The sequence below is a fragment of the Adiantum capillus-veneris genome, chromosome 26 (assembly GCF_014529385.1).
Source record: "Adiantum capillus-veneris isolate H3 chromosome 26, ASM1452938v2, whole genome shotgun sequence".
NCBI lineage: Eukaryota > Viridiplantae > Streptophyta > Polypodiopsida > Polypodiales > Pteridaceae > Adiantum > Adiantum capillus-veneris.
The window spans coordinates 122,609,777-122,637,466 of record NC_140956.1 but is presented as its reverse complement, the minus strand read 5'-3'; the positions used below and the strand labels follow the sequence as shown (position 1 = coordinate 122,637,466).

At 45.8% G+C, this 27,690-nt stretch overlaps 1 protein-coding gene across 1 annotated transcript in view; it reads left to right on the top strand.

Annotated features, from left to right (window-relative positions):
- Positions 1 to 1,383: 1,383 nt before the first annotated feature.
- LOC147424117 (uncharacterized) overlaps positions 1,384 to 27,690 on the top strand; it is a 54,245-nt gene continuing 27,938 nt past the window's right edge. The window contains exon 1 of the mRNA XM_086501884.1: positions 1,384 to 1,574. The gene's annotated coding sequence lies outside the window, so the exon portion shown is untranslated. The remainder of the gene's footprint in view (positions 1,575 to 27,690) is intronic.

The window sequence follows — 27,690 nt, the reverse complement described above, 5'->3', positions numbered from 1 at the left end:
AAAAGGCGGCAAGTATGATGACAACTCGAATCCTGCTTCGCTAATTGACGCTTGGAGAGTTTTCTATGGTGACAGTATTTATGAAAGTGAACTTGAGATTGATGAGAATAGATTATTGAATAATGAGTGTGACCAATGATATCCCGGTTCATCAGGGTATGACATATACTGTTTATTCTACTGGTATGGGACACTAGAATAGGTAGTATGTGGATGACGGCATGCATAAGCAATGTTGTTTAGTTTCATTGTTTTTACTATATGGTATTTTTTTTGACATAGATTTCTAATCACTGTTTTTAACAAGTATCGTTTGCAGATTTCTCATCTTTGCAACTGAGGATAATTGCTTTCTAACGGAGAGGTATGGTATGGAATTGATATTTACTCATTTATTATAACTGACAGGTGGAAAAAGTATTAGGAGATAATGGATTATGCAGAAGGATAGTACATTTTATGTATGTTTGATTATTCAAGTGCTCTTTATGAGCTTTGGCCATTTATGTCCGACCGGTCAATTTGTACTCATTTTGAGCATTCAAAAAATCTATAAATAAATACGTGCAAGAAAAAAATGCTCACTCTTGCACGGGGGGAGATTGCACTTAGCGTCATCTTATTCTTCTCTCCTCTCCTCCCTTTTCTCTCGTCGTGCCGACATAGCACTCCACTCTAGGAGGGATGCCGCGTCTTCCGTTGGTAGCACTGCTGGGTTGCTTCATCAACTGCCATCGCTTCTTCTAAACTCTTCATTGCTCGACGGGATGCTCTCAGTAGGCCCTTGCCAACGACTGTGCTTTTCCTTCGCTTGTTCGGTCACATTAGCTGAAGAGGCCTTGAATTCAAGCCGCCTTCATTTATGGACTCTTCTCCTATGTCGCAACCCGCGAGAAAAGCAGTGGTAGGTAGACTGTAGTTACTTACTGCATTGAAACAGAGGTCAGATAATTAGATTAGAGGGTAGAGCCGCAGCCTACGTGCACTAGGAGCACCTCTCTCTCTCTCTCTCTCTCTCTCTCTCTCTCTCTCTTTGTGTCGTCCGACTTCTACAGAATGCACTCGCCAGAGGTAGGAGCTTCTGTCACGTGTTTTGAGGGGAAGGAGCCGGAATCCCTCCACCTTTTATAATAGGTACTATGACGACGTTTACATATTCACTTTTATAGTCAGGCCTGGAAAACTAAAGCGTTCACCTTGCGTTCACAACTCGTTGACATGCGCTTCCATTTGTGAGGCTTTCTGCAGGGAAGGAGGCGTTCGCGGAATCACGCACAAGAGAAAGAGAAAGACAGACCTCTAAACATGCATGCTATGAGGTTTAAATGCAAAGGTAGATGCACAACCTCTAAAAATGGGTTTGAAAGACAAGGGATGCAAATCTTCTCCTAGGTTTGCTCGGTGAGTTCCAGTGCTGGAACTCATCCTCCTAATTATTATTGTTGTAATTCTACCTTGCGTTTTTACATCATACTTTCAGAACTCCTTGGATCAATTGGCGTTGAAGCAAAATCCAAGCGCACAGTTCATCTGTTCTTGTTCAACGTCATCGCGGATGACGTAGCCCTCTCAAGGTGCGTTTCTTTCCTTACACAGGAGGAGAAGGAGAAGGAGAAGGAGAAGAAGAAAGAAGAAGAGGAGAATTTGTGTGTGTGTGAGAGAGAGAGAGGGAGAGAGGGAGGGGCAGACAGAGGCTACAACCGTGTTATTGCTATTTTGTGGAGACACAGAGCAATAAATAGGAGTTTTTGGCCATAGAGGCTCTTCAACTGTTACTTTGAGAAATAACACTTCAAATATGTCCCTCCATACCTTGTTGTGTCCGTCTTACCTTACATGGTGGCATACTCATGTACATTCTTTGTCTGATGGACCATTATGAGTTGACACATATCAGACGCATGCTCATGTACATTCTTTGTCATGACTATGGATGTCCCGGAGCTAGAAACGTCAACATTGATGAAGCATTATCAGGTTGCTGAACTGTCAGTAGAATGTGATTGCTATGTAAAAATGGCAGCAGAAGATTAGTGGCAAACTGAGTACCCCGTCTCTCGCAAAGGTAGACAACAGCCAGTCTGGGTTCTCCTATCTTTTTTGGGCCTTCATCAAGGTTTTGGTGACTTGGGTGTAGTCTCATGGCTATTATTTTTCCCTGGTTGTCATATGATTTTTGAAGGGGCGGCTTGGGATTGGGCTCTTATACTTGCAGAAGCTAAGGCACTGTAGACATGCTTCCAGATACGATTTGAGCTTGTATTCTCCACCGCGCTGCATGAACTTGTAGATGGTGTCGAATGCCTGTTGCTAGGACGCATCAATTGGATCTTCTAGGACAGCAAAAGAGCGTTGCCATTCCTTTTAAGTCACACACCCCCGTGTTCTTCACCCTTGCACAAGGTAGGCTTACATGGCACTATGTCCCTCTCTATGGGTTATCCTTCATTCATTTCAGATACCAATTTGATGTACATCTATTTATTTCATAGTTACATGGGTCAGTGGGTCGAGGACGGGGACGGGACGGCAAAAGTCAAGAAACGGGGACGGGGTCGGAACGGCAAAAAAAAAGAGAGTTTTTTTTGGCATTTTTTGACCTACACACATGCCACACACATAGAGCATCACTTTGACTACAATTTACACTAAATAGACCAAAGAGCATGAGTCATATAGCCGCAAATGTGCTAATAAAACATCGATGGATACGAAATGAAAAGTGCACGCCACAAGGGTTCAAAAAGGATTTAGGACAAGCCTCAAGGATAACAAAAAGTACAAAGGGCTAGGTAGTAGGTAGACTCTACAGGAGTAGACTCTAGACTCGAGAGTGATCAATGATCATCAAACTCAAGAAGTGCTCGCTTGCTGAATCTTCATATTTTCATCGTAGTCGAGGTCGTCAGCGACATATGAGGCCTCGCGAGGCTCGCATTGAGGGTCTAAGTCCTCCTCTAGCTCCTCCAAAAGTGTCTCGGCCATAGATGGATTCTCTTGTGCCATCTCCCACTCAGTGAAGGGATCTGCCTTGTGTGTGACGCTCTTGGCAAGCATGCACAAGTTAGCGCTCACAAACACCAAACCATTGGCCCTGTGGACCCCAAGGCGATTCCTCTTCTTATAGGCAATGTGGCTGTACACACTCCATAGTTGCTCCAAGCAACTAGTGGTACATGCTTGGCTAAGGACACGAACAGCCAAGCGTTGCAAATGTGAGCTATCTCCTCCATAGTCATCCCACCACAAAACCGAGCCAATCTTGTTGCGATCAACCTGTGCATCTACACATCCATAGGAGACATTCTTTTGCCTGTAGTTGAGCAGCTCGTCTTTAATCTTGCGCCTAGTGTCACTGCTAGGCTCAAGGCGCTCCAATGCAAGACGCCATCCTTTGCTCACCCTCCTTGTTGGTCTCTCGACGCCTTCCCTGAAACTCAGGGTCAAGCACATAAGTTGCCACATGAAGTGGAGAGTAGTATCCATTCCACCTCGACTCACACAAGCCATGAATCTCTGCATACTGAACAGGGTCAGGCACAAGCTTCTCAAGTGTCTCTATCATCCGATCCATGGCTTCATAGACTTTGCCGATACATGGCTGCAAGCCATCCACAATTCGAAGTAGGTGTAGAATAGGCTTGACCATGGCGTCAAGAGTCTTCACCTCCTCCCACAAAGCGGCGTCGTCAGCCCATTCTCGGCATTTCAATTCTGTTGTTGATGTAGACTCCGGCATGGCCTGGAACTCATGACTGAGAAAGAGGCCCCTTAAGGCTCCGCCACATGTAGACAAGCAGCCTAGCATAAGCCAATTGAATGCAAATCTTGTCTCTGAATATTTGAGCAAGGACAAGTGGCTCCTCTTTAAGAACTCATGGCGCACTTTTCAATGGTTGAGCACAAAGGAGACAATTTGAGAGGTGTCACGAATGGTGGGTGAAATCCATGACAAGCTCCCTATGTCCTTGAGGAGGTTATTGAGGCAATGCGCCATGCAAAATGTGACATGGATGTTGTGATACATGCCCTCAATGATAGCCCCGATTGCCCTATTGTAAGGTGCAGCGGAATGAATGTTGAACTCTGCTCAAGGTAAGTGCTCCGAACTGTGCTCAAGGGTTCCTTTTACTTATGGAAGGGAGTTTCTTTAGTGAGAGAGTGCAATGGACACAAACAAAGTGCAATGGACACTGTGAATGAAGGTACATGAGACTGAGAGATAGAGAGAGAAGAATACGACACCAGAATGTTGTCCAAACCCTCTCCCGAAGGACCCACTCTCTATGGTGAGAGCGGTCTACTTATGATTGCACAAATCTCTACAATGCTTTGGACTTGCCGATGATGTCAACGACGATGAGGACGACGACGAGACGGGCTGAAATCTGAGAATGCTAAGGGCTGAAATTTGCAAATATTTATATGCTGAATTCTGACTCTATGTCGGTTATGATGTCGATGGCGACGATGCGACAACGACGCGCTCAAAACACAGATGCTGAAATCTGCGTTTTCCAAGCTGAATCTGCAAACTTCGCGGAATCTAACCGTGCGGCGAGGATCTGCTGCGGGAAGGTGAGATCTGCGAGGTTCGGGACTTGTTCCGCAATGTCTGACTGCTGAAAACTAAAAACGCTGATGCTACTGTGAATCTTGTCGCGATGAACTGCAAAACGCTGAATTGCTATGCTGATCCAAAAACGCTAGGCTGAAACTGTGTTATGTTGCAAAACGCTAGCCTCCTGTTGTTGCAAACTGCTAACACTAGGGCTGATCTGTTGTCTCTGCTAACTCCAGGCTGTCCTTGATGAAAAATGTTGGGCTGATCTTGGGTTTGTGGCTGAAAACGCAAGGTTTACCGCCGGTGGGGGGGCTTGTTGAGAAGGTGCCGGTTGAAAGCGAAGTTCCTGCCGCCTCTTTTGCCAGAAAGTACTAGCGCTAGGTTTCTATATGTACAAACATAGTCAATTTGCCCTACCTAGTTTCCAACAAAAGTCACTTAAAATAATAAGTGAAAAATGTCAAAAATAGGGAAAGTTGTTGGAATTAGGGTTGCAGAGAAATGCACATAGCTTGGAGAAGATGAAGGAAGCTCAAGGCACACAATAGAGAGTGTATTACTTTGTGTGCAATGGAAAGATAGATAGCCCTAGAGTGATGGGCGTATATACAATGCACGGGGGAAAAAAACTCCTAAAGAGGGAAAAAATGCCCCGGCGGTCCTAGTGTGTTCACACACATCACTACCACATGTATATGGTAACAAATCCCCCTTGGAGTGATGCGGTGAACGAGAGCTGGCACATGAGTAAAAGGAAGTGCCATGCCCTGAGGACAGGATCAATCCACAAAGGGGAGTAAGCCCAAAGCTTTGTGGAAAGCTTCAAGCTTCTCATGAGACAATGCCTTTGTGAAAAGATCTGCAAGGTTGTCCCGTGTTGGCACATAAGCCAAGCTGATCTCTCTTGCTGAGAGCCTCTCCCTAACATAGTGGTAATGCTGCTTTGTACGAGCATGAAAAACTGGGTTCCTCGTAACTGCCAATGCTCTCTGACTGTCAGTGTAGATAGTGTTGGCAGTGTCCTGTCCAACACCCAAATCAGCCATAAGGCGTCTGAGCCATACACACTCAACCGTAGCTATGAAGACTGCCTTGTACTCAGCCTCACAACTCGAAGTGGCCACAGTAGGTTGCTTCTTGCTCGACCATGATATACTTGAACTGCCAAGCATGAAACAAAAACCACTTGTGGACACTCGCGTGTCAAAACAACCAGCCCAATCTGAGTCCGAAAAAGCATGTAAGTTTGGTGGCAATGATCCCCCTTTGGGATAAAACAAGCCAAGATGTAAAGTGCCAGTAAGGTAGCGGAAAATCCTCTTGACAGCCTGCCAATGCTTAGACCCTGGGCTATGCATAAATCTGCTGACCTGTGAGACTGCAAACTGAATATCCGGCCTCGTGTTGCATACATAAATGAGGCAGCCAACAACAGTTTGGTAAAGAGTGACATCAGCAGGATCGCCAGCATCATGTAGACTCAACTTCAAACCTGTTTCCATGGGAGTGGCAATAGGTTTGCAATCCTCAAGTCCAAACTTACATCTCTATGTAACTTTTCTGACACAAGGCAATACCACCATCACATTGCTTAAACTGTATACCCAAGTAATGATGCAACAGCCCCAAATCTTTCATCTTGAAAGTAGCATTCAAATCAGCCTTAAATTCAGCAATATGTCTCTCATTTGGTCCAGTGATTAGCAAATCATCGACATAAAGAACCACAATGAGAAGTACATCATCCTCACGCTTTACATACAATGTGCTTTCTGTTGGACTGTTACGAAAGCCTCGTTTAACCAAATGAGTGTTAGCTTTCTCATACCAAGCACGAGGAGATTGCTTCAACCCATACAAAGCTTTCTTACATCTGCACACTTTGTCCTCTTGTCCTTTTATGACAAAACCGCGAGGCTGCGTTACATAAACTTCCTCAAATATGTCACCATTCAAGAAAGAAATAACAATGTCTGATTGATGTACATCCCAACCAAAATGAGCTGCCAATGCACATAGAAAACGCACAGTAGTCATATGACAAGTGGGAGCAAAAGTTTCTTCATAATCAATGCCCTTTTGCTGTGCATAACCCTTTGCAACACGTCGAGCTTTATGGCGATCGATCTCACCATCCGGCTTGCGTTTCAACTTGTAAACCCACTTCGTACCAATGGCCTTTTTGCCAGGAGGCAAACCACATAAAGTCCATGTGTCATTTTCTATAAGTACCAATGGCCTTTTTGCCAAGAGGCAAATCACATAAAGTCTATGTGTCATTTTCTATAAGTGCATCATATTCTGATTGCATGGCAGCCATCCAATTTTCTGAATTCTGTGCTTCATCAAAAGATAGAGGCTCCTCAACATCATGTAAGCTAGACACAGCCAAAGCATAACAATCAGATGCATAAGATGCATGGCGAGAGCCTGAATGAGTACGACTAGACAAAGGTGCATCCAATTTACTGTCACGCAAAGTGTGCACCAGGCATTTTGACATACCTCTAGCCTGCTCATTTTCAGCCCTTTCCTCATGAAGTACATCATGTACATCTGCATCAGTAATAGACTGATCTAAAACATTTTCAGAAACCCCCATAGGCTGTACATTTGCCTCATTGGAACATACATTCGTATTTCCACCACTGAAAAGAGGCAACAAAGTGTCATAAATGTCCTGTGAGCTTACATTACTGTCTCTAGTACATGACAGCAAGGGCTGAACAGAATCTTCCACAAACACTACATCCCTTGAAACCAAAATATGTTTTGTTTGCGGATGATACAACCTGTAACCTTTGCTTTCAGCACTATAACCAACAAAAATACATTTGACAGCCTTAACATCCAATTTTCTGCGCTGCACTTGTGGCATCAAAGCATATGCAAAACAACCGAAAACACGCATGAGCTCAATAGAAGGCTTTCTATCATGCCATGCTTCATATGGAGTAATAGACTGCAAAGCTTTCGTAGGACACCTGTTAAGTACATAAGTGGCACACATGATGGCCTCAAGCCAAAAAGAATGCGGCAAAGCTTGACTTTTGACCATACATTGTGCCATTTCCGTAAGTGACCTGTTTTTCCTCTCAGCAACACCATTTTGCTGAGGTGTATAAGGCACTGTACATTGGTGTTTTATCTCACGACTAGCTAGAAATGCATTAAATTCATGAGACATATACTCCCCCCCTCGATCGGAACGGAGGGTGCCCATAGTACATTTCGAGACATTTTCAGCCATAACCAGAAATTGTTTGAAGCACATAAAAACTTCGGACTTCGCTTTAAGCGGAAATACTCATCCATGCCTGGAGTAATCATTAATGAAAGTCACAAAGTACAGGTAATTGCCCAAGGACGGAGTTTGCATGGGCCCACAAACATCACTATGCACAAGCTGCAACTTGCATGTGGCCCGAACTGAACCATCCTTTGGAAACTTAGAACGCTGCATCTTACCCAAAATACAGCCTTCACAAACATGTTTGACAGGTGCTTCAAGAGGCGGCAAAGAAGCAACCATATCAGATTTTTGCAAACGTAGCAAACTGATAAAATTCAGATGACCAAAACGTGCATGCCAAAGTTTTGCATCTGAAATAGCCCTTGAATCTGCAACAGCATTTGTAAAATTTTGTCCACACTTGTCATACAAAGTGAGCTTATACAGCCCACGGCACAAAAGGCCAGATGCAACAATTTCATCACCAAAACTGAGATCATGAACTGTACATCTGTCATCCACAAATTTGACTACAAGTCCAAGTCTAGCAAGTGCGGATATAGACAAGAGATTCTTCTTGATCCCAGGTACATAAAGTGCATCAACAAGTGTGAAGGAACTGCCATTTGCAGCAGTAAGCACAATCTTTCGAACTCCCTGAACTGGATAAGAGGCATTCTTGGCACAAGTGACAGAATTCCCATGAGGGACAGACTCGAGAGAGGTAAACAATTCATGATGTGAGGTAATGTGCTTTGTAGCACCACTGTCAAAATACCACACATGCGAATCTGCAGCAACTGACAAGCATGCATCATGGACAACAGGATTGTAAGTGCACTCTGCGCCATTCTGCATCAACATCAGCATCACAGTCTCCTTTCACAGAAGACTCAACAATGGTTGCATTTGTAGTGGAACCACCATTTGCAGTGGAACCATCCTCTTTCTTCTTAGCCTCTTTGGCCTTCAACTTAGGACACGTCTTGATCAAGTGATCATTAGCTTCACAATAATGGCAACGCATCTTCTTTTTGCCCTTATCACCAGAATTGCCAGACGAAGTGTTGCCAGCAGAAGCATTAGGAACAGAATTTTTGCCACTCGCAGCAGAACAATAAGAAGTGGCTGCATTACTGTTACCACCCTTTCTTTGAGAAGTAATAAAAGCCTGTTCAACTGCACGCTGTCTAGTCCTGTTTTTTTTGGAAAGTGACTCTTGCAACAACAATGTGCATAATGCATCAAACTTGACAACTTCTGGATTTCCTTGGATCATAAGTCTCCAAGTACTAGCAAAAGTCTGGTAGGAATCTGGTAAGGCATTAAGAACAGTCTGCACAAGGGAACTGTCTAAAATGACTTCACCTGCAGAGATAAGCTGCTCATTGATATCCTTGACACTAGCAAGGAAATTGTCCATATCATCTTCCTCATGCATAATCTTCGACTCCAGCTCTTTACGCAGCAAAGCAATTTTAGCCTCATTGCGACTCGCATAAAGACCAGCTAGAATATCCCAAGCCTGTTTTGCAGATTTCGTTGAACGGATGTGAGGAACAATGGTGCGCTTCACAGACAACGCAATCAATGCATGAGCCTGCGCATCCTTAACATCCCCACGAGCTTGTTCTACCGTAGGCAAAACAACTCTTACAGCAGCAATCCTTGCAGCAAGACCTGCAATATCCTCAACATCGCCAGAACCAAGACGTACATCAATGCCCTGCACAATGTTCCAGACGCCCTTTGACACAAGAACATGTTGCATCATATAAGCCCACATAGGGTAGTTGTCCCCATCCAACCTGTCCTCAGCAGCAAACATCTTGAACACATCTGTGTTGTTGTTGTCAGCCATGGTAAATGCTGCACCTGATGTGAAAACTGTCCGAAAATAGGAGAAACGGAGCGGGAACAACACGTGCTGTATAGCACAAACCGTAGAAGACTGTAAGGCACTTGTTATGTAGAAAACGGCATTGACAGAAATTCTGCACAAAATGACGAAATAGCCTGTGCAGTACTGTCTGTAGTGGAAACGGAGGCCGAAATGAGCCCAAATAAAAAATCTGAGCAGACCAAGCTCTACGAGCTGTCCCGAAATATTTGTCGACCTGCGAACGCTCACCAAAGCTCACTGAAATCGGAGAAAGTGAGCAGGCATGTACTGGAGCAGCTTGCGACTAAGCCCGGGAGGATGCAACCTGCTCTGATACCAATTGTTGGAATTAGGGTTGCAGAGAAACGCACACAGCTTGGAGAAGACGAAGGAAGCTCAAGGCACACAATAGAGAGTATTACTTTGTGTGATAGATAGCCCTAGAGTGATGGGCGTATATACAATGCACGGGGGAAAAAAACTCCTAAAGAGGGAAAAAATGCCCCGGCGGTCCTAGTGTGTTCACACACATCACTACCACATGTATATGGTAACAAAACTAGGTCTATGCAATGTAAAAATGCTCCTGATGGAAATCTGATGATCATTTTGTGTGCAACTAGAGGATATGCATCTACTCTAAGTGCCTGGACATGCACGGTCTGCGAACACTCACAAAAGTGCCAGATCACTTGATTGACTTGATTGAACTGAACCGTGGTCACGGTGTAGCTTGTCCACGGACACATAGGGTTGGATGTGTCACGTGACATCCCCTTCTTTTCAAAGTGAGGTACTGGTATTGACCTGTATGGCGTCGAGGGAGATCACCACCAACATCTGGAATCCTGGAAAGAACTCTTCGCCGGTCCACTCTGATGTGTGGGTCACGCGATACTTAAACTTCATAAAGGTCTGCAAAGTCTTCTTCTTTGGGCCGCGCTGAAAGTGACACAAAGTCATCTGTGGCTCCTTCAATGCTTCATCTTTGTCCATCATGCTACCTTCGTCAAGAATCTCTGAGGCTGAAAATTCCTGAAACCACTTCCAACACAAAAACATGAACATACCCATTCCATGTAAAGTGACTGGAAAAATTCTAGGCTTCTCTAAAGACTGTGCATGCAATGTAGATGAACATATAGACAGAGTGCCAAACCGTTCATCAAACACACGCAAACAATGGGGTCGAATCGTGACTTTTCGATCTAAATCAATCAATTGTGGCAAAACACAATGGAAATGCCTATGCTTGATGCTCAATCCTTCTTGTGCTTTTTCTAAGATTGTGTCATGCCAAGGAAGAGATATGGAATGTGACTTCCTTGAATGCATACTTTTCATGAGAGATCCGCATACATCCGTGCTGATTCATGAGTGAATCGTGCTCAACGTACAATATGTCATGCCTATGAAAAGGGATCACATAAGGACGGTGACTAAAATACACGAAAGCATCACAAATGAAACACTCGAACAATGCGTACTGACTAATCATTCGAACACATAGTACTTCCTGTGGGGGTTCTTTGGACCTAAGCTCGAGAGCCAAGATCGGTTCTTCATGATTGATCGAACCTCGACTCAAAAGCCAAGATCGGTGCTTCGTGATTGATCGAATCTGCAACGAGGTTAGCTTTGCTAGAAAAAGCATCAACTAAACCATCATCCTTGTGAACAATCACGTTATCTTCATGCAAATCATCATGCTTGTCATTATCATTCAAATCATCATGCTCATCATTATCATGCAATTCATCATGCAAATCATGTGAGTCTTGCTTTGAAGAAGAAGAGACTGAGAGAGTCTCCTTTTCCCGAATCTCTTGCATCTGTGTCTGAACTTGAGAAAAGAGTCGCAACATCTCTTGCATTCATGCTTTGTTTTCGCGATCAAATCTTGCTTGTCTTTCTTTGTTCTCGCGCTCGTGCTCACGCTCTATGATTGCCATTCTTTCTTTGTATTCACGATCTATGGCTGCCCTTCTGTCTGCGGATTCATGATCTATGGCTGCCATTCTTTCTGCGAACTCCTTCCTATCATCCTCTTGTCGAAAGCCTCCATAGGAGTTAGGGAAATCCTTGTCGTAGATGGGGAAGGGGGAGGGTCAGAAAAACCTCCTGGTGGGGAAAATTCTTCTTCGCCTCTCTCATGCTCATCACCTCCAAGCGAAGTATCCATTCCGCTTCGAGTGATGACCATCCACTGAAGTCTTGGGTTCTTGTGGTCTTGGGTTCTTAAGTTCACGAGGAACTTGGGTTCTTGTGGGTCTTGGTTCTTGGGTTCTTGAGGGTCTTGAGGTTCTTGAGGTTCTTGCGGTTCTTCTTTCGCTTGCAATCTGTGTTAGAGAAGGATCGTCTTTTCACCTGAGTTGTGCTTCTTTTTGCGGGCGCACCCCTTGGCGGCCTTGCGCTCACACCAAGGTTGCTTTTTCCCACCTCACGTCGATTGGCCGGCCGCTAAGTGCACGGTCCGCTCTTAATGAGTGAAAAGAGGCACAAGGGGTGGCTGGACAAGCCCTTGTTTCTTGGGTTTCCTGTCACTCTTCAAAAACACGATTAGGAATCGACACGCCCAAGTGAACTTGGGTTTGTGTGACCTCAACAAGCAAAAAAAATTTCTGTTCCTTGAGTGATACAGAACATTGCCAAAGCTCTGATACCAATGTAAGGTGTAGCGGAATGAATGTTGAACTTTGCTCAAGATGAGTGCTCCGAACTGTGCTCAAGGGTTCCTTTTACTTACGGAAGGGAGAGCCTTCCGTTCCTTTAGTGAGAGAGTGCAATGGACACAAACAAAGTGCAATGGACACTGTGAATGAAGGTACATGAGACTGAGAGATAGAGAGAGAAGAATACGACACCAGAATGTTGTCAAAACCCTCCCCCGAAGGGCCCACTCTCTATGGGGAGAGCGGTCTACTTATGATTGCACAAATCTCTACAATGCTTTGGACTTGCCGATGATGTCAACGACGATGAGGATGACGATGAGACGGGCTGTAATCTGAGAATGCTAAGGGCTGAAATCTGCAAATCTTTATCTGCTGAATTCCGACTTTATGTCGACGACGATGTCAATGGCAACGATGCGACGATGACGCGTTGAAAACGCAGATGCTGAAATCTGCGTTTTCCGGGTTGAATCTGCAAACTTCGCGGAATTTAACCGTGCGGCGAGGATCTATTGTGGGAAGGTGAGATCTGCGAGGTTCGGGACTTGTTCTGCGATGTTTGACTGCTGAAAACTAAAAACGCTGATGCTATTGTGGATCTTGTCGTGATGGAACTGCAAAACGCTGAATTGCTATGCTGATCAAAAAACGCTAGGCTGAAATTGTGTTCTGCTGCAAAACGCTAGCCTCCTGGTTTTGCAAACTGCTAACGCCCTGGGCTGATCTACTGTCTCTGCTAACTCCAGGCTGTCCTTGATGAAAAATGCTGGGTTGATCTTGGGTCTGTGGCTGAAAACGCAAGGTTTACCGCCGGTGGGGGGTCTTGTTGAGAAGGTGCCTGTTGAATGTGAAGTTCCTGCTGCCTCTTCTACCAGAAAGTGCTAGCGCTAGGTTTCTATATATACAAACTTAGTAAATTTGCCCTACCTAGTTTCCAACAAAAGTCACTTAAAAATAATAAGTGAAAAATGTCAAAAATAGGGAAAGTAGGTCTATGCACTGTAAAAATGCTCCTGATGGGTTCTGATGGAAATCTGATGATCATTTTGTGTGCAACCAGAGGATATGCATCTACTCTTAAGTGTCTGGACATGCACGTCTGCGAACACTCACAAAAGTGCCAGATTACTTGACTGACTTGACTGAACCGAACCCTGGTCATGGTGTAGCTTGTCCACGGACACATAGGGTTGGATGTGTCACGTGACTATAGTTACAGGGGACGGGGGGGACGGGCCCTAGGGCCAGGGGACGGTCGTAACCGGGCCGGGGACGCCTTGGGACGGTCGGAAGAGGTGCCGGACGGGCGGGTCGCAGGGGGGGACGGACCGGGGACGGATGGAACGACTCGGAACGACAGTTTTCAGGGCAAAAAAAATAGCCGTTTGGGACTGTTTTTGACCGTTTTAAATGGCTATTTGCAGCCAAACTGCCATATTTTGGGGAGGCTTGGCCCTTGGGAGGCTATAAAAGCCCCCTTGGGTCTCTTAATACTCAAGTCTTATTCCCTCAAGGCTCAAGCTCTCCTCTGTACTCATAGCCTCGTTGCTCAAGGCTCAAGCATGACTAAGCCGTGGCCCGTACGCTCTACACTGAACGCTTGAGTCTCCACTCTCTCCCTCTTCTACCCACTTTGAAGCTCTCCTCTCCCTCTTCTACCCACTTTGACGCACTCCTCTACTCTCTCTCCACACAAGCTCTCCTCTAACTCCTCTAACTTCTAAGCTCTACTCTCTCGAGTCTCTCCACCATCATGTCATCTCAAGCCAACTCCACTTCTCAAGCCGGTTCTTCTCGAAGGAGGCCCGCCGTGCAAACGTGGTCGTGGTGGGATGAAGTGGACTTTAGCACGCGTGGCAAAGGTGGTGGTGCAAGACCATGGACATGCAAGCTATGCCCATACAAGAGAACGGGTGGTGCAAACAAAGTGCGAGCCCATCTTCTTTATGAACCCGGTCACGAGGTGAAGTTTTGCCCTCATGTAGCTCCCGAGAAGAGGTTGGATCTTCTTGAGAAGCTCACGGTGTATGAGGTTGCGGAAGCGGCCAAGAGGGGCCGTTTTGTTGCTGTTGATCCCTCTACCACGGCGACACCGCGAGAGCAAAGGGAAGCCAACCTTGACGACATCTCTCGAAGCTTCAAGAGCCATGCATCTACACCGTCCTCTTCTGTTCCGCATCGCCAAAGCACTCTCAACGAAAATTGGAATCCTAAATTGAAGGAAGAGGTGGATAGGTCGGTTGCCCGATTCTTCTTCCACGACCACATTGCCTTCCATGCTTCGCGGTGAGTTTCCCTTGGCATATGCACATTGCAATCTTCCATTTTGTATTCATAATGGGTTATAACTTCTCGACTCTCGACTCTCCATACTAACACAACATGCTCTATTTTGTGTGGATAGGTCTCCATACTTTCGAACCATGGTTATGAAAATAGAGAAATATGGCTCCTCTTATGTGCCACCTTCATTGGAGAGGCTTGGCACCACCCTCCTTGACAAAGAGAAGCTTGCCGTGGAGCAAGCGGCCCAAGCAACAAAGGATTTGTGGGAGACCAATGGCGTCTCTCTCCTTGTAGATGGATGGAGCGACACCCGCAAGCGGTCCATCCATGGGGTGGTGGCCTACTCTCGGGGGGAGATGTACTTTGTGGAGTCACATGATGCATCCGATAGTGGCAAGGCCGCCGAGATGCTTGGTGCGGAGTGGACAAGCACCATAGAGATCACCGGCCCAGAGAATGTCCTTTGTATGGTTGCAGATGGAGAGGCGTCAAATAGGGCAGCCGGAGCTATCATTGAGGGCATGTATCCCAGCATGCATGTCACATTTTGCATGGCGCATTGCCTCAATAACCTCCTCAAGGACATAGGGAACTTTTCATGGATTTCACCCACCATTGGTGACGCCTCTCGAATTGTCTCCTTTGTGCTTAACCATCAAAAAGTGCGCCATGAATTCTCAAAGAGGGGCCACTTGTCCTTGCTCAAATATTCAGAGACAAGATTTGCATTCAATTGGCTTATGCTAGGCCGCTTGTCTATATGTGGCGGAGCCTTAAGGGGCCTCTTTCTCAGTGATGAGTTCCAGGCCATGCTAGAGTCTACATCAGCAAACAGGATTGAAATGCTGAGAATGGGCCGACGATGCCGCTTGGTGGGAGGAGGTGAAGACTCTTGATGCCATGGTCAAGACTATTCTACACCTACTTCGAGTGGTGGATGGCTTGCAGCCATGCATTTGCAAAGTCTACGAAGCCATGGATCGGATGATAGAGGCACTTGAGAAGCTTGTGCCTGACCCTGTTCAGTATGCGGAGATTCATGGCTTGTGTGAGTCGAGGTGGAATGGATACTACTCTTGTCACCAGCCAGTGGCAATTCCATTTTTGTTTATTTTCTCTTTCTTTGGGGAATTTCGTTTGTCTTACCTTTTGGAAACACCCCTCTGGAAATCTAACTGCCCTGCATTGCATAGCCAGTGTGGAACTGTTCAGAGAGAGTCCAGGCGTGAGGGCTAAAGAGCACTAAGGTTGGACAAGGACTATTGTTAGCCAAAGTGGGGTCATTGGCCAGCCAAAGCGGAATCCTTTGCTACATAGGCTACATTTCAGTTCTGGGTGTGGCTGCAGTGTACAAGAGGGTCAGATGACCTAGAAGAATGTTATTGGAGAAACTCCTAAATTTTAGGGACTGCTATTTTTGGACGGCAAAATGTCTTCGCGTCATTACGTGCAGTTTGACATGGGGATCATTTTGTTACTCTGTGGCCAAGTCAACAGAGGCTGCAGGTGAGATATTTTTAGACCCAAGGGTATAAAGCGGGAAAATGCACATATGAGTGACACTTGGCACTCTGAGACTAGTTTACTACTTAAAGAGAAGGCAAAAACGTGATTTTCAGTTGTGAGCTCGTTTTTGAGTGCTATCACAGGTGGGAGAGCTTCAATGGAGTGCTGGCTTACCCTCTATGTACACTGAGGTGCAGGATGTCATGACCTGCACATCTCTCACTGCTCTCTCTCTCCCCTATGGCAGTATGTTATGCCCCACTAGTGGGCTTTTCAATTGACCAATGTACAGTTGTGTGGGTTCATGGGCGATTGCCGAGGCAAGAGCCTCTTGCACAGGTATTGGATTAGCTAGCGGCTAATCCCCCATAGGTACAGGTGATTCGGAGAAGTTTCATGTGCGAAATCTCGTCCGATTCAAAGGGCAAGTAGCCTTACAGGTGCGGGAGCTCGAGGACTTGCTACGGATGCGACTGACACGCGAAACGGAGCCCGAAATAGTGAATTACAGCCTGCTGTGTATTTTTGCAGGTTTAGGGTTTTGGCCCTAAACGGACCCTAATACCCCCAGGAGGTTCGGGGACGCAAGGGGACCGCTGTACAGGTGATCTGGCGCATTTTCGGGGCAGAAAACAGAGAATTCAGCGTGCTGCAGATTCTCGCCAGGTTTTGCAAAGTGTCCGTATGCGTCGGGAAAGTCAGCCAATGCGTGGGAATACTGACTGTGAAGGGTCCTAGTCCGGTTATGCTGTCGAAATCAGGCCAGAACAGTTGAAATTCAGCCAAGATTGTGCGGGGCAGCTTGTAGGGAACCACAACTTTTATTCCCTCTGTTAAAGAATAAAGAAATACCGAAAGGGGCGCCTAATTTAGGGGCCAGTCTGGTGTCTGACTCACATACAGATGCATTCTAGCATCTGTATCCCATTCCCCTCTCTTGTGTCATTATAGCACAGGTAGAATAGACGACTAATAATGGGTGAAAGCTAAATCAAGGTTTGAAGTAAAGTCTACCACCCTTTTTTGCATTTAACAGGCCGGTTACATGGTTCCATCGACGGGATTAAATCACTTTTTCCTCAAAAAGCGAGCCTTGGTCAGTTTGGGTTAAAGACACAGAGAGTTTGGGATGACCTTGAAAACACAGAGAGTTTGAAAGTAGATCGAGTGGATTTACAGGTGAGAAAGGCTACGAGAGTCTTTCTTTGGATACAGGTGAGAAAGGCTACGAGTCTTTCTTTGGATTTACAGGTGAGAAAGGCTATGAGAGTCTTTCTTTGGATACAGGTGAGAAAGGCTACGAGTCTTTCTTTGGATACAGGATGGATGGCAACGAGGAAGAGGGTTCCTCTTCGGAGGATAGACAGCCTATTCCAACTGCACATGAAATTGGCGAGAGTTCAGGCCAAGCAGAGAAAGCTTTGTAGGTTGTTACTGCTGTGACCATGTTCAAGCAATTGATGGAGAATCCAAGATTTATGGAGTTCATACAATCTTCATCAATAGCACATCAAGTTCAAGGTAGTTTTGACATGCCAGGAACAGTGTTTAGGGGTATGCAAGGCATGGTGCCCAACCCATGTATGCAAACATTGGTTTGCACCCAGGATTTCAGGGCACACAAGGTCAGTTTGGGGTGTCACAAGGCAACTTGGGTATGGCTGGTTTTTCAATCCCATCAGTGAATATGACACTTGGACATCAACATGTTACTGGCCAGGGAGTACAGATGGCTCCCACAGGTGTACCCATTATGCAAACCGTCTCTTTTGACAATTTGGAGTCAATGGATAAGCTAAAGCCATACAAAGAAGATGATCAGTGAGTCCATTGACACATTCAATGGCTTTGATGAGAGGACAAAGGTTTTCTCTTTCCTCGAACAGTTTGACAAAGCAATTGTTGGAAGGAGCATTTAAAGTTAGGAAAGTTGCCACTTTTCTGAAAAAAAATGCAAGTCAGTGGTGGAATACATTGTTGTTACAAGGACAGACTCCTTCCACTTTCATACAGGTACCGAATTAGCTAAATGCTAATTCAAAACAAGTACAGGATGATTTAACAAGATTTCTTGCGAGAAATCTCGTGTAAAACAAAGGGCAAGTAGTCCTACTGATGCAGAAGATCAAAGGCTACGAATTGGTGCGATTGGCACGCAAAACAGAGCCCAAAAGAAGAAAATACAGCTTGCTGTATTTTTCTGCAGATTTAGGGTTTTGACCCTATTTGATGCCTTTTTGTCCCAAGAGCTTCGGGGAAGCTAGAGGACAGTAATACAAGTGATCTGGAGCATTTTAGGAGCTAAAAGTAGAGAATTCAGCGTGCTGAATTTCCAGGAAGGCTTGCCAAAGTTCTCTATTATGTGTGGATAATCACTTGGATATGTGGATTTTTGGTTGTGAAGGTTTCTACTACAGTTATGTTGCCAAAATTGAGTCAAAAAGAGAATTCTCAGCCCAATAAAAGTGACAGCATAAGGGTAGATCACAGGTTAATCTCCAAAGATCAAGAAGAGCAGAGAAAGATTGTTTTCGATGCTCAGTATGCAAATCAATGATATTGCATAAAGGCTGAAATTGCCTGAGAGTTGGAAGATTCACAATGCGTTTCACGTGAGTCTTCTCAGACCCTATGTGGGTGATGTGCAAGAAGATATGCGAGCTGAAGATCAGCCAGAAGTCGAGGAACTTGACGAAATCTTGGTCCCGGAACATATTTTGGCACATAAAGAAAGAAAAGAAAAGGCAAGGTTGCAAGGTGTTGTTTGGTAAAGTTCAAAAAGCTATTCACCTCTGGATGTCAAGTGGATGGAAAAAAAAGTGAACTTACAGAGTCACTAAAAGTATGGGAACTTAAACCTTGGTTTGCAACCTACCTTGACCCCTTGAGATTTAGAGTTGCATGGATTGTCAGTGTGACAATGGCTTCTGAAAGAAATGATGTACATGTTACTTACAGTGAGCTTAAATGAAGTACATGTTACATGAATGTTAAAGCTATACAGATTGTCAGTTTGGCAATTGCTCTTACGGAATGTCCAAAAGTGTGCTTAGTGCTATAGAAGTGAGTATTTCTTGTCAGTTTGTCAAGGATACAGTAATTGCTTCTATTAAAGGGTACATGTGTAACTGCATTCTTAAACTGTCGGTTTGGGTATACTCGAAAGTGTTACTCGATCCAACGTGTACTAAAAGACAGTGGCAAAATGTGACGCTTCCATTTTGTCATTGGAAAGTTATGGACTCAAAGCAATGGCAGAGTGTGACGCTTCCACTATGTCATTGGGACAGGGTTCACACGCAGGTAATACATGTGTCGACGAGGTGTTGAATACACCAGGGTTGACAATGAGCATGTATGTGTCGTACATGTGTCGACAGGTGTTGAATACACCCGAGTGCTGACTGTAAGCATGTACGACATAGGTGCAAACGAGGATGTTTGAGATTTCAAGGAGGGGGTATGTCACCAGCCAGTGGCAATTCCATTTTTGTTTATTTTCTCTTTCTTTGGGGAATTTCGTTTGTCTTACCTTTTGGAAATACCCTCTGGAAATCTAACTGCCCTGCATTGCATAGCCAATGTGGAACTGTTCAGAGAGAGTCCAGGCCTGAGGGCTAAAGAGCACTAAGGTTGGACAAGGACTATGGTTAGCCAAAGTGGGGTCATTGGCTAGCCAAAGCGGAATCCTTTGCTACATAGGCTACATTTCAGTTCTGGGTGTGGCTGCAGTGTACAAAGAGGGTCAGATGACCTAGAAGAATGTTATGGCAGAAACTCCTAAATTTTAGGGACTGCTATTTTTGGACGGCAAAATGTCTTCGCGTCATTACGTGCAGTTTGACATGGGGATCATTTTGTTACTCTGTGGCCAAGTCAACAGAGGCTGCAGGTGAGATATTTTTAGACTCAAGGGTATAAAGCGGGAAAATGCACAAATGAGTGACACTTGGCACTCTGAGACCAATTTACTACTTAAAGAGAAGGCAAAAACGTGATTTTCAGCTGTGAGCTCGTTTTTGAGTGCTGTCAAAGGTGGGAGAGCTTCAATGGAGTGCTGGCTTACCCTCTATGTACAGTGAGGTGCAGGATGTCATGACCTACACACCTCTCAGCTCTCTCTCTCCCCTATGGCAGTATGCTATGCCCCACTCGTGGGCTTTTCAATTGACCAATGTACAATTGTGTGGGTTCATGGGCGATTGCCGAGGCAAGAGCCTCTTGCACAGGTACTGGATTAGCTAGCGGCTAATCCCCCGCAGGTACAGGTGATTCGGAGAGGTTTCACGTGCGAAATCTCGTCCGATTCAAAGGGCAAGTAGCCCTACAGGTGCGGGAGCTCGAGGACTTGCTACGAATGCGACCGGCACGCGAAATGGAGCCCGAAATAGTGAATTACAGTCTGCTGTGTGTTTTTGCAGGTTTAGGGTTTTGGCCCTAAATGGACCCTAATACCCCCAGGAGGTTCGGGGATGCAAGGGGACCGCTGTACAGGTGATCTGGCGCATTTTCGGGCCAGAAACAGAGAATTCAGCGTGCTGCAGATTCTCGCCAGGTTTTGCAAAGTGTCCGTATGCGTCAGGAAAGTCAGCCAATGCGTGGGAATACTGACTGTGAAGGGTCCTAGTACAGTTATGCTACCGAAATCAGGCCAGAACAGTTGAAATTCAGCCAAGATTGTGCGGGGCAGCTTGTAGGGAACCACAGCTTTTATTCCCTCTGTTAAAGAATAAAGAAATACCGAAAGGGGTGCCTAATTTAGGGGCCAGTCTGGTGTCTGACTCACATATAGATGCATTCTAGCATCTATATCCCATTCCCCTCTCTTGTGTCATTATAGCACAGGTAGAATAGACGACTAATAATGGGTGAAAGCTAAATCAAGGTTTGAAGTAAAGTCTACCACCCTTTTTTGGATTTAACAGGCCGGTTACAACTCTCCACTTCATGCGGTAGCTTATGTGCTTGACCCTGAGTTTCAGGGAAGGCGTCAAGAGACCTACAAGGAGGTGAGCGAAGGATGGCGGCTTGCATTGGAGCGCCTTGAGCCTAGCAGTGACATTAGGCGCAAGATTAGAGACATGCTACTCAACTACAGGCAAAAGAAGGGCTCCTATGGATGTGTAGATGCACAGCTTGATCGCAACAAGATTGGCTCGGTTTTGCGGTGGGAGGACTATGGAGGAGATGGCCCACATTTGCAGCGCTTGGCTGTTCGTGTCCTTAGCCAAGCATGTACCACTAGTTGCTTGGAGTAACTATGGAGTGTGTACAGCCACATTGCCTCTAAGAAGAGGAATCGCCTTGGGGTTCAGAGGGCCAAGGATTTGGTGTTTGTGAGCGCTAACTTGCGCATGCTTGCCAAGAGCGTCACACACAAGGCAGATCCCTTCACTGAGTGGGAGATGGCACAGGAGAATCCATCTATGGCCGATACTCTTTTGGAGGAGCTAGAGGAGGACTTCGAGCCTCAATGCGAGCCTCCCGAGCCCTCATACGTCGCTGACGACCTCGACTACGACGACGATATGGAGATTCAGCAGGCGAGCACTTCTTGAGTTTGATGATCATTGATCACTCGACTCTCGAGTCTAGACTCTTGAGTCTATGACTCTACCTACTACATAGCCCTTTGTACTTTTTGTTATCCTTGAGGCCTCAGGCTTGTCCTAAGTCCTTTAGGCTTTTTGACTCTTGAGCCCTTGTGGCATGCACTTCTCATTTTGTATCCATCGATCATCGATGTTTTATTAGCACATTTCCGCCTATATGACTCGTGTTCTTTGGTCTATTTAGTGTAAATTTATGGTCAAAGTGATGCTCTATGTGTGTAGGTCAAAAAATGACAAAAAAACTCTTTCTTTTGGCCGTTCCGACCCCGTCCCCGTTTTCTGACTTTTGCCGTCCTGTCCCCGTTCTCGACCCCGACCCACCGTCCCATGTAACTATGAACTATGCACGTGACACCTATTTGACGCTTCTCCATATGCAATCATAGAAAGGACATTCTCCGGGCCGGTGATCTCTATGGTGCTTGTCCACTCCGCAGCAAGTATCTCCGTGGCCTTGCCACTGTTGGATGCATCATGTGACTCCACAAAGTACATCTCCCCCCGAGAGTAGGCCACCACTCCGTGGATGGACCGCTTGCGGGTGTCGCTCCATCCATCTACAAGGAGAGAGACGCCATTGGTCTCCCACAAATCCTTCGTTGCTTGGGCCGCTTGCTCCACGACAAGCTTCTCTTTGTCAAGGAGGGTGGTGCGAAGCCTCTCCGATGAAGGTGACACATAAGAGGAGCCATATTCCCCTATTTTCGTAACCATTGTTCGAAAGTATGGAGACCTATCCACACAAAATAGAGCGTGTTGTGTGAGTATGGAGAGTCGAGAGTCGAGACCCCATAATGAATATAAAATGGGAGATTGCAATGTGCATATGCCAAGGGAAACTCACCGTGAAGCATGGAAGGCAATGTGGTCGTGGAAGAAGAATCGGGCAACCGACCTATCCACCTCTTCCTTCAATTTAGGATTCCAATTTTGTTGAGGGTGCTTTGGTGATGCGCAATGGAAGAGGACGGTGTAGATGCATTTGTCTTGAACGCTTGAGAGGTGTCGTCAAGGTTGGCTTCCCTTTGCTCTCGCGGTGTCACCGTGGTGGAGGGATCAATGGCAACAAAACGGCCCCTCTTGGCCGCTTCCGCGACCTCATACACCGTGAGCTTCTCAAGAAGCTCCAACCTCTTCTCGAGAGATACTCGAGGGCTAGACTTCACCTCGTGACCGGGTTCATGAAGATATCTGCAACGAGGTTAGCTTCGCTAGGAAAAGCATCCACTAACACATCATCCTTGTGAACAATCACATTATCCACTAGGAAAAGCATCCACTAACACATCATCCTTGTGAACAATCACATCATCTTCATGAAAATCCTCATGCTTGTGATAAATCACATCTTGATCATCATGGAAATCATCATGCTTGTCATTGTCAACTAAATCATCATGCAAATCATTGTCATTCAATTCATCATGCTTTTTCATAATCATGCAAATCCTGTGTGTCATGCTTTGGAGAAGAAGAGACTGAAAGAGTCTCCTTCTCCTAAATCCGTTCAATCTTCGCCTGTACATTAGCAATGAGAGTGGGAGAATGAACAACTTCCTCTCCACGAATGACAATGGAAGAGTCACTTTTGGCATGTAGAGTGAAAGTGTTAGCCTCCCAATCAATGAGAGGGTTAAGCTCCCGAAACCATCGAATGCCCAAAAATCATATCACATCCTGAGAGAGGAGAGACAAAAAATCTTCTACGGAAAGTAGTTTGTGGAATTGTAAACAACACACCAAGACACTCTTGCGTGATGAGAGTCCATACCGGGAACAAAGCCAGAGACCTCGAGAGGATATTTTTGACTAACCTCTAGGTGGGCTCTCTCATCAAGAGAGGGACTGATCACATCATGCATACTACCTGGGTCAAACAATATGACAAAACGCTGCCCCGTCATATGACCATAACATTTAATGAGAGAATCATCAATGGGAGGGTCAGGAGAAACTTGGGGCACCCTCGTGTTATCAGTAATTGCATTGACAAAGGAAGTGGGTTCTGTGGATTCTTTAGATTCATTCGATTCAAGCTTAGGACATGCTCTTTTTATGTGACCCTTAATGTGACAATGAAAACAACGACCTTCCTTAGAATAAGTGCTTTGCTCTTCCGATGTGATGTATCCTCCTAAAATTCCTTGTGCTACTTTTTTATCTGGAGTGAGCTTAGGTTTAGCAATTGTGTTAGCCTTACCCTTAGGTTCATTGGAAGAATTCTTTTCTGAGAGACTGTTGGAAGATTGGTTAGAAGAGTTACCGTTCTTACCATTCTTACCGTTCTTACCGTTCTGAGGGTTTTGAGAAGTCTGAGAGGTACTTGTGGAAGTCTTGTTCTCCTTAGGCTTTCCCTTGTTGTGCTTCATCTCCTGTGCGAGAGCAATCGCTACCGCCTTGTTGAGATCGATTGGGTCGAAGACTTCTACATCAAACTTGATATAGTCGTCTAATCCAAAAAGGAATGCCTCTTTGCGTTCATCATCTGACTTGTGTAATTGGGTACCTAGCTGCAAAACACGATCAGAGAAAGACATAACCGGCATACCATTTTGCTTGAGAGCGCGCCAATCGTCCTTTAATCGTGCGAGGTACTGAGGTGGCATAAACCGCGTCTTGAGCTTTTCTTGGAAATGAACCCAATTGAAGGAAAGGGGCGTGAATTTGTCGGCTTCCTCTAGGTGCGCGGCTAACTGTGCCTCTTGCCATGTGTGGTACCAATTGATGGCATCACTGGCAAGGTACATAGCTGCCATCAAAACCTTGCTATTCCCTGTCTTCTTAGTTGTCGCAAAATAAGCATTAAATTGATGCAACCAAGAATGAATCACTGTGGCATCCATCTTACCATCATACTTATTGAAAGTCAACTTTTCTGTGACTGGGTTGTTGGAATCGGCATCGTGGCTTGCGTCACTTGATGAACTCCCACGATCTTTGGCTGGTTCGTACTTCGAGGCAAGTACTTATCGAACCAATTCTTGAGTGCGGAGGTCTTTTTGAGCTTCACGCTCGGCCTCCAAGGCCGCTTTTTGAGCTTCGTTCCTCCTTTCTTTGTGCTTTTCTTTCGTTTCGTTCATCGTGCTCGCGTTCTAAAGCAATGCGAGTCGCTTCTTGTTGTATTGCATTTCTTTCATTTCGTTCTTCGCGCTTGCGTTCCAAAGCAATGCGAGTCACTTCTTGTTGTGCCAGTGCAATTCGATTCGCTTCTTGTTGTGCCAGCGCAAGGCGAGTCGCTTCGCGATTCGGGGTCATCGTGTCCAACATTGACTTGACCATCGCATCCATGGAAGTTGGTACAACTCGTGGCGTAGATGGAGGAGGGGAAGGGTCGGAAAAATCTCTTGGTGGAGAGAACTCTTCGTCGCCTCTCTTATGCTCATCACTTGTATGCGAAGTATCCATTCTGCTTCGGGTGATGACCATGCACTATGATCTTTGGTTCTGAAGTTCACGAGGAACTTGGATTCTCGAGGGTCTTGAGGTTCTTGAGGGTTTTCTTTTGCTTGCAATCTGTGTTTTAGAAGGATCTTCTCTTCACCCGAGTTCTACTCTTTTCCGCGGGCGCACCCCTTGGCGGCCTTGCGCTCACACCAAGGTTTCTTTTTCCCACCTCACGTCGATTGGCCGGCCGCTAAGTGCACGGTCCACTCTCAATGAGTGAAAAGAGGCACAAGGAGAGGCTGGACAAGCCCTTCTTTCCTGGGATTCCTGTCACTCTTCAAAAACACGATTAGGAATCGACACGCCCAAGCAAACTGGGGTTCGTGCGACCGCAACAAGCAAAAAAAAATCTTGTGATTCTTGTGGTTCTTTCCTTGAGTGATATAGAACACTACCAAAGCTCTGATACCAATGTTAGGTGCAACGGAATGCAGGCCGCTAAGTGCACGGTCCACTCTCAATGAGTGAAAAGAGGCACAAGGAGAGGCTGGACAAGCCCTTCTTTCCTGGGATTCCTGTCACTCTTCAAAAACACGATTAGGAATCGACACGCCCAAGTGAACTGGGGTTCGTGCGACCGCAACAAGCAAAAAAAAATCTTGTGATTCTTGTGGTTCTTTCCTTGAGTGATACAGAACACTACCAAAGCTCTGATACCAATGTTAGGTGCAACGGAATGAATGTTTGAATTTTGCTCAAGATGAGTGCTCCGAATTGTGCTCAAGGTTCCTTTTGTTCTTATGGAAGGGAGAGCCTTCCGTTCTTAATGAGAGTGCTATGATCACAAACAAAGTGAATGGACACTGTGCGTGCAAGTGTATGAGACTGAGAGATAGAGAGAGAAGAGAAATACGATACTAGAGACGTTGTAAAACCCTCCTCCGAAGGCCCCACTCTCGTCGGCGAGAGTGGTCTACTATTGATTGCACAAACTGGTACAATGGGAATGCATGTGACTGATGCAAGCCTAGGCTATGTCGGGGATGGCGAGACCGACGCTATGACTGAAATCTGTTGTCCTTCTACTCTTGTCCAAAAATGCTAATGGCTGAATTTTGCTGCGGCTGAAAAAGCTATGGAAAACGCTGCCCTTGCTGGTCTTTATGGGTGAAAACCTGCGAGTATTTGGGCTGAAATCTGATGGTTCTTATCTGCTGATGCTAATGTTGAAAACGCCATGCACAAGGGAGGGCGATCTGGCTCCAAAAACGCTAGGGCTGCAATTTTGGAAAACGCTATATGATGGGAACTTCTTGGCGATGAGGCTAGGATGAAAACGCTAGGGCTGATGTGGAGGGAAAACGCTAGCATGGGGGATCTTTGCTTGGAGGGAAAATCACCCCCAAGGGGTTCTTGCTTGAGAAGTTGCCTGTTGAGCGGTGGAGCTCCTGCTGCCTTTTCTGCCAAATAGTGCTAGTCTAGGTTTGCTTATATACAAACTTACTCAATTTGCCCTACCTACTTTCCAACAAAAATCACTTAAAAATAATAAGTGAAAAATGTCAAAAATAGGTAAAATAGGCTAAATGCATTGGAAAATTTCCCTGAAGGATTCTGATAGATTCTGATGGGAATGCTTATGATCATGCTGTGTGCAGCCGGAGGATATGCATCTACACTAAGTGCTTGGGCATTCACGGTCTGCGAACAGACTCACAAAAGTTCCAGATCACTTCCTATTCTAGACTAAATTGACTGACTGAACCCTTGTCGTGTTGTAGCTTGTCCACGGACACATAAGGTTGGATGTGTCACGTGACAGGTAGAGCTTGAGCGCTTGTAAGTTGTAGGTAGACCGTAGATGGCGTAGAGTGTATAGACTAGAGAGTAGACGGTAGACCGTACCGCATAGAGAGGAGAGGCTTGAGAGAAGATGAGGCCCAAGGGTGCTTTTATAGCCTCCCAAGGGCCAAAGCCCCCCAAAAAACTGAACGTTGGTTGCAAGCAACCGTTAAAAACGGTCCTTTTTTTCAATTTTGAATTTTCTGCCTGTTCTCGGCAGTCCCCGTCCGTCCCCTTGCGACCCCCCCGGTCGGATGAATTTCCTACCGTTCCCCTCCGTCCCTGGCCTGGTTTCGGCCGTTAGGTGGCCCTAGGCCCCGTCCCCTGTAATTATGATTTATTTTATTTTATTTACAGCTCATGTACTTTCCCATGATGATAGGCACTCCATCCACCCCATCATTCACCTTCTCCTTCCCCCTTAGCCACATCTAGTGTCCAGAGCCATTGTAGCCTATCATGGCATTTCACTTGGGAAAAGTATAGTGGAGATTCCCTTTGTCCCCTCATTGTGCATCTGCCATTTGTGGAAGGGACAAACACTATTAGTGTCACGTGACACATCCAACCCTACGTGTCTGTGGACAAGCTACACCATACAGGGTTCCCGTCAGTCCAGTCGGTCTAGATTAGAAGTGATCTGGCACTTTTGTGAGTCTATTCGTAGACCGTGCATGCCCAGTCACTTAGTGTAGATGCATATCCTC